This window comes from Gossypium hirsutum, chromosome D04, assembly GCF_007990345.1.
Source record: "Gossypium hirsutum isolate 1008001.06 chromosome D04, Gossypium_hirsutum_v2.1, whole genome shotgun sequence".
NCBI lineage: Eukaryota > Viridiplantae > Streptophyta > Magnoliopsida > Malvales > Malvaceae > Gossypium > Gossypium hirsutum.
This window is the reverse complement of record NC_053440.1, coordinates 11,927,261-11,935,512: the sequence shown is the minus strand read 5'-3', so window position 1 is coordinate 11,935,512 and position 8,252 is coordinate 11,927,261. Positions and strand designations below refer to the sequence as shown.

The following is an 8,252-nucleotide window of genomic DNA, read 5'->3' as shown; positions in this document are numbered from 1 at the left end:
ATATTGTATGAGCTCACTAAGTATTTATAATACTTACCTGTGTTACTACTTTTCTGTAGATTTTGGACGTCTGGAACGTGTCGATCAGATCAACGTAAAGCACATACCTCCATCTTCTGATTCGATAAACTTTTGAATGTTTCGAGTTTGGTTATATGTGGCATGTACATAGGATGGTCAAATACTTGAAATGTAATGAATGTGTTCGTGTTTTGACATTGTTAAATTTTGGTTATATAAGCATATGCATTTGGTAACCTAATGAAAAAGTGATTGGTTATTTGTATATATGAATGGTAAAAACATTGAAAGTGAGATCCATACAATCTTGCTTATGCCATGATATGAACATGAATTAAATTATCACTTGTGGTGACTTATGTATATCGTTTATGATGGTGTCAAATGTGGCATATTGGTTGTATGTTTAGATGACTGTTTGAAAGCTATGTTTTATCATGAAAATGAACAAGTTTTGGGTAAGTTCATGTTGGTTGATAAGTGTATTTTAGGTCATTTTGGGAATTGATTTGTGACATATCTCAAACAAGTTACTTTTGCTTCACACGAGTTGGCACACAGTCGTGTGTCACACATGAGCAGGTGACACAGCCGTATGCTTATTGAAAATTAGGGAAAATTGATTCGCACGGTCTCAGTTAGTTACATGGCCCAACCACACGGCCATGTAACTCCATAACCACACGGTCTCAACCTGTCACACGGTCATGTGACTCCTGTTTTGCATTTTTACCTTTCTTTTTGTAAAAGTTTCAAAATAGTCATGATTGTTTCCGAGCCAATTTTAGAGCTTTCCTAAGCTCAATTTAAGCCCGAATTTGTTTCTATAGCATGAATTGTATGTTATATGAGATTTATTTCATGATTAGGTGAATTTTACATTTAAAGTTGTATGTTCTAGTTTTGTTATTTACTGTAACATCCTGTAACCCGATTTCGGTGACAAAAACAGGTAAGGGGTGTTACACAAGCATGGATTGAATAAGAGAAATTTTAAAGGTTTGTCAAATTGACATATTTATGTGCTTTATTTTGATAAAAATTTTAGTACGATTCTACTAATTTTATTGTTTACCTATTAATTTCTATATAGGTTAAGTGTAAATCTAAAATATGTGAAACAAGTGAAAATATGGGGTCACGTATAATATTTGGGCATGGGAGTAACAATTTGATGTACAAGACTTTTATTAAAAGTTTAATTAAGATTATTTATTTAAATATTATTTGTAAAGTTATTTATTAAAAGTTTAATTAAGATTAAATTTTATCCCTTATATTTTGTTTAGATAAATATTTAATTTTTTTCATTAAGAAATTATGTAGGGTAAAACACTAGGAATCATTTCTAGTTTAAAAACAAGAAATTGCATAGACAGAGGCATCCTTTTTTTTCCTGAGTTTGGCTTTTGTTTTTTTTTTCAGAAGAAATAAAATTTCTTTTTTCTTTCTTTTTGGCTTGTGCCATTCCCTGTTTCCATTATGCTCTTTTCCTTTTATTTTTCCTTTTTGCTTTATTCAATTCTGAATTCCTTTGTTTTATTTTTTATTACCAGTAACTATATTATTTTCTAGCTAAAGCTCGACAAAATCTCGATATTTGAGTTGTGAGATTCGAAATCGTACTTGAGTCTTTTCATTTGGGTATTCAGTATTTAAGTTGGCGTGGTTTGATTGGGAGTACAGTCAAGTAGCTCCACACAACTGAGATGGTTAATTAGAGTTACATTATTCTAATTTGCAAAGATGTCGATGAATTAAATCGTGAAAGCGTCTTTTGGGGTTATTCATTTTGTAAGGGTTAATCATCATACAGTTCTCGGTTAATTTATAATTAAGGAAGAATTGGTGGTTGAGGCATCCTCCATCATTATAACGGATTACTAGTGAGCAACAAGACATCCATAGTTTGTGATCAAAATTGGGACCGAGACTGATGTCATACCTGAGGCTAGAACATTCATCAATTGGGTTTATTTTATTTTATTTCGAATTCAAGTTTTATTTATTATTTTATGAAATACTCTGATTGTAGGAAATTGTAAATACTATGTCAACAAGAATAGATATAATCAGAACCTATAATAAAATTATTAAAAGAATATATATCAAACCTTGTACTCTCAAACATCTTAAATTTTGAAGGCAAGTAATTCAAAATAAAAGAAAATATCGCACAAGGTGATTTTTTTCGGATATGCTGAAAAAAAAACTTATTTGAGAAAGTAGCAACTTTTTTTTTCAACTTTTTTTTAATTAATATTTATATTAATAAAAGAAAAACAACAATGAATAACCGCCGTTGACGATTGTAAAATAATAAAATAAAAAATAAAAACCCAATAATCTTCAACTTTTCAGGTTATATAAACATCGTATCCCATCAAACAGCATCCAAGGATCCATAAAATCTTAGTAACCTTTTCATATCGATTTGCTGTTCATAAAGAAGTACCTGAGAAACTACAAAGGAAAAATGGAAGTGAGAGTTGAAAATGGAGGATCTTATGAAGTTGGTAAATCGGGGTGGGGTCAATCTTTGCCAGTTCCAAGCATTCAGGAGATTGTGAGAAGCGAATTTCAATTAGTTCCCCAAAGATACATTCATGAAAATAAGGACGGGCCAATTATTTCCGAGGATTTGGCTGATTCTCTTGAAATTCCCGTCATAGATTTCTCATTTCTAGCCAAAGGTGACGAAGATGAAGTCCAGAAACTACACCTTGCTTGCAAGGACTGGGGCTTTTTCCAGGTAAATCCCATATCCCCCCCCCCAAAAAAAAACATGTATTTTACTTGGAGTTCAATTCAGAAAAATTGGAAATCGGCTCAATCATTATTTTGGTTGAGTGTAATGAAGTAATATTAAACGCAGGTAATAAATCATGGGGTGAAAGAGGAGATCCTGGAGAAGATGAAAGCAGCGGTAGCAGCTTTCTTTGAGCTGCCATTCCAAGAGAACAAGAAATATGCAAAGGCAGAAAATGAAATAGAAGGATATGGTCAAAACTTTGTGGTCTCTGAGCACCAAAAGCTTGATTGGTCTGACATGATTTTTTTATTCACTTTCCCTTCTCAAAATAGGAACTTCAAGTTCTGGCCCCTCTCTTTACCAGGTTTCAAGTATGTACCCTCCAAGTTTATGTTATCTTTTGAATCATTTAAAAGCATTATAAATTTCGATTTTCGAGTTGTAGTGATTTTTGCATGGACTGTATTTTGACAGAGAAGCATTGGAAGAGTACTCGAGAGAAATGCAAAAGCTAGCCGAGGAACTCCAAGCCAACTTTTCAGTATTAATGGGGTTGAAAAGAGATGGGTTAAAAAGGTTACAAGGGGGGGGGGGAGCTTAAACAAGGCATAAGAATGAATTACTACCCTATTTGTTCAAGGCCTGATCTTGTTCTTGGGATTAGCCCTCACTATGGCACAAGCTTCACTTTGTTGCTGCAAGATGATGATGTCACTGGCCTCCAAATTAAGCACAATGAAGCTTGGGTCCCTGTTAAACCTATCCCAAATTCACTTATCGTCAACATTGGTGATGCCACTGAGGTAATATATATATATATATATATATGTATCATATGAGTTTGATTTTAAGCTCCACAGTTATGCTGATTTTTTGTTCTTTGGGGTTCAGATTCAAAGCAATGGAATGTACAAAAGCATTGAACATAGAGCCGTAACAAATGAGAAGAAACCAAGAATATCAATTGCAACATTCATGTTTCCAGATGATGAGCAAGAAATTGGTCCAGTTGAAACTGTTAACATTAATGGGAGACAACATTAATGGCAAACAATACAAAGTGGTGCAAGTTTAGCACCCTAAAGTTGACTTTGAAAAAGTGGCATGGGATAATTTTTTTTTGGGTCCTTGAGATAATGGGCTATTTATTGTTTGGTCCTTGAACCTCAACTATAAATAGGCCTTCTCATTTCTCATTTCAATCATCCCAACCAATCTTTCTCTCTTAGTTTTCTCTCTTCTCCCATTTGAGAATTCTTAAGGAATTCTATTTGTTTGTAATACTTTGGAGATAGTAAAGTTATCATCTGGTGTTAGTGCCCGAGGACGTAGGTATAATTTACCGAACCTCGTTAAATCTCTTGTGTTCTTTCTTGTCCTATTTTTCTTTCAATATTTGAGGGTATAATAGTAGTATTTAATTGTGCTATTAAATTACTATAGAAGGGATATTCTGTCTAAGGAAAGACTTGGTATTTAAGAGATCCATGTGATCCACCTCTCTTCCCTGGGAATTGAACTTTGTGTGATTTTTTAGTACAATAATTTACACGCTTCCGACCCTATTGGAACAACAAGTGGTATCAGAGCCGAAGGTTAATCGTAGTATGCTCTGTGGTTGCAGTTTAAACTGATCTTCCACATCAGAAAAGATTTCCTTAGGTATATTGAAAGATTATGGAGAAAACGGTCGGTGTAGGAGCTTCAACATCGTCCATGTGGACAAGACCGACAATTGCAAATGCAAGATTGGCCGTGGAGATCTTTGATGGCACGGGCCATTTTGGTATGTGGCAAAGTGAGGTTCTAGATGCCCTTTTTCAGCAGGGTCTAGACATTGCCATTGATGAAGAGAAACCAGATGATGTACAGGAGAAAGATTGGAAGGCGATCAATCGGTTGGCATGTGGCACAATTCGATCATGCCTTTCTCGAGAGCAGAGGTATGCTTTTTCAAAGGAGACTTCTGCAAATAAGTTGTGGGTGGCACTTGAAGAAAATTTTTTGAAGAAAAACAGTCAAAATAAGCTCCACTTGAAGAAAAGACTGTTTCGCTTCACATACGTCCCAAGTACCACAATGAATGATCACATCACCAAATTTAATCAGTTAGTCACTGATTTGCTGAATATGGATGAGACATTCAAAGATGAAGATTTGGCTTTGATGCTATTGGGGTCACTTCCTGAGGAGTTTGAGTTCCTAGAAACTACTCTACTTCATGGCAGGAGTGATATATCTCTGAGCGAAGTCTGTGCGGCCTTATACAGTTATGAACAGAGAAAGAAGGACAAACAGAAAAACTCAATCATAGATACAGAAGCTTTAGTAGTCCGAGGTCATTCATACACTCGGAAGAAAACTCAAAAGGGGAGATCAAAGTCAAAGTCCAGACTCGGGAAAGATGAATGTGCTTTTTGTCATGAGAAAGGCCACTGGAAGAAAAATTGTCCAAAGCTGAAGAATAAGGGAAAAGCTGCTGTAGATGCTTGTGTTGCTAAGCATGATACTAGTGACTCTGAACTATCACTGGTTGCATCATCATCGTCGTTCCATTCAGATGAGTGGATATTGGATTCGGGTTGTACCTATCATATGTCCCCTAACCGGGAGTGGTTCTCTGATTTAGTAGAACTAAATGGAGGAGTTGTTTATATGGGCAATGACAATGCCTGTAAAACTGTTGGGATAGGTTCAATCCAATTAAAGAATAAAGATGGATCAACCAGAGTTCTGACTGATGTTCGGTACGTGCCCAGTTTGAAGAAAAATCTCATCTCATTGGGAGCCTTGGAATCCAATGGTTCAGTTGTTACTATGAGAGATGGGGTTTTGAAAGTGACATCTGGCGCACTTGTGATATTGAAGGGCATCAGGAAAAATAACTTGTATTACTACCAAGGTAGTACAGTTATTGGAGCAGTCGCTGCAGCTTCCGGTAACAAAGACTTGGACTCAATGCAGTTGTGGCATATGAAGTTGGGACATGCCAGCGAAAAATCCTTGCAAATTCTGGCAAAGCAAGGATTGTTGAAAGGTGCAAAGGCTTGCAAATTAAAATTTTGTGAGCATTGTGTTCTGGGAAAGCAAAAGAGAGTGAAATTCGGCACTGCTATCCATAATACAAAAGGTATTTTGGAATATATTCACTCAGATGTGTGGGGGCCTTCCAAAACACCTTCGTTGGGAGGAAAACACTACTTTGTTACTTTTGTTGATGACTTTTCCAGAAGAGTTTGGGTGTATACCATGAAAACTAAAGATGAAGTGCTTGGAGTTTTTCTTAAATGGAAAACTATGATCGAAAACCAGACTGGCAAGAAAATCAAGCGGCTTAGGACGGACAATGAAGGGGAATATAAAAGTGATCCGTTCTTCGATGTGTGCCAAGAGTATGGTATTGTTCGACACTTCACAGTTAGGGATACACCACAGCAGAATGGATTGGCAGAGCGTATGAATCGAACATTGCTGGAGAAAGTTCGATGTATGTTGTCCAATGCTGGGTTGGGCAAGCAATTTTGGGCTGAGGTTGTGACATACGCTGGCCATCTTGTTAATCGTTTGCCATCATCTGCATTAGAAAGAAAAACTCCTATGGAGGTATGGTCTGGAAAACTGGCTACAGATTATGATTCCTTACATGTGTTTGGAACCACTGCATATTACCATGTGAATGAGTCAAAGTTAGATCCGAGGGCAAAGAAAGCTCTCTTCATGGGAATCACTTCTGGAGTGAAGGGATTTCGTCTTTGGTGCTTAAGCACAAAGAAAATGATCTGTAGCAGAGATGTTACCTTTGATGAATCTGCCACATTGAAAAAGGTAGCAGATAAAGATATTCAGACGAGCAATACTCCACAGCAGGTGGAGTGTACTCCAAAACAGGTAGAGTTTGAGCAGATGGGGATTTGCCCAGTTAATAAGTCTAATTCTCCAGCCACAATGGAGGAATTAGAGGTTAAAGAGGTTCTGACCCAAGAACCACTAAGTACACCAGAACCAGTTGCAGTTGCAAGGCCACGGAGAGAAATTCGTAAACCTGCTCGATTTACTGATATAGTGGCCTACGCCCTTCCCGTTGTTGATGATATTCCTATCACTTATCAAGAAGCAATGCAAAGCTTAGAAAGTGATAAATGGAAAAGCGCCATGGATGAAGAAATGCAGTCTCTCCGGAAGAACAATACTTGGGAGTTGGCGCAATTACCAAAAGGTAAAAGGGCAATCGGATGCAAGTGGGTATTCGCAAAGAAAGATGGATCTCCTAGCAAGAAGGATATTCGCTACAAGGCAAGATTGGTAGCTAAAGGCTACGCTCAGAAGGAGGGAATTGACTACAATGATGTATTTTCCCCTGTTGTGAAGCATTCCTCCATTAGAATTTTGTTGGCCTTGGTAGCACAGTTGAATTTGGAGCTAGCTCAACTTGATGTTAAGACGGCTTTCTTGCATGGTGAGTTAGAAGAGGAGATCTATATGACTCAGCCAGAAGGATACACAGATGCTGGTGGTAGAAATTGGGTTTGTAAGCTTAACAAATCGCTATATGGATTGAAGCAATCCCCGAGGCAGTGGTACAAGCGATTTGATAGCTTTATGAGAAGGCAGAAGTACACAAGAAGCAAATATGACAATTGTGTATATTTGCAGAAGCTGCATGACGGATCTTTCATTTATCTACTCTTGTATGTTGATGATATGTTAATCGCTTCGAAGAGCCAAAATGAGATAGATAAGCTGAAGGCTCAGTTGAATCAAGAGTTCGAGATGAAAGATCTAGGTGAGGCCAAGAAGATTCTCGGCATGGAGATAAGTAGAGATAGACCGAGAGGCAAGCTCTGTTTAAATCAGAAGCAATATCTGAAAAAGGTATTACAATGTTTTGGTGTAAATGAAAACACAAAACATGTAAGTACCCCACTTGCTTCTCATTTGAAACTTAGTGCTCAATTATCTCCGAAGACTGAAGATGAAAGAGAATATATGGCGAAAGTCCCATATGCTAATGCAGTTGGGAGTTTGATGTATGCGATGGTGTGTACGAGGCCTGACATTTCACAAGCTGTTGGAGTTGTGAGCAGGTATATGCATGATCCTGGAAAAGGACATTGGCAAGCTGTAAAATGGATTCTACGGTATCTTCGAAAAACTGTAGATGTTGGTTTAATTTTTGAACAGGATGAAGCACTTGGTCAATTTGTAGTTGGATATGTTGATTCCGACTTTGCTGGTGATTTAGATAAACGTCGTTCAACTACGGGGTATCTGTTTACTCTTGCGAAAGCCCCAGTGAGTTGGAAGTCTACCTTACAGTCTACAGTAGCTGTGTCTACTATAGAGGCAGAATATATGGCAGTTACAGAAGCTGTTAAGGAGGCTATTTGGCTTAATGGATTGTTGAAAGACTTAGGAGTTGTTCAAAGTCACATAAGTTTATATTGTGACAGTCAGAGCGCTATTCATTTAGCGAAAAATC

At 37.1% G+C, this 8,252-nt stretch overlaps 1 pseudogene; it reads left to right on the top strand.

Moving 5' to 3' along the window:
• The first annotated feature begins 2,434 nt into the window (after nt 1–2,434).
• On the top strand, nt 2,435–3,851 carry LOC107956282 (protein SRG1-like; annotated as a pseudogene).
• The last annotated feature ends 4,401 nt before the right edge of the window (nt 3,852–8,252 follow it).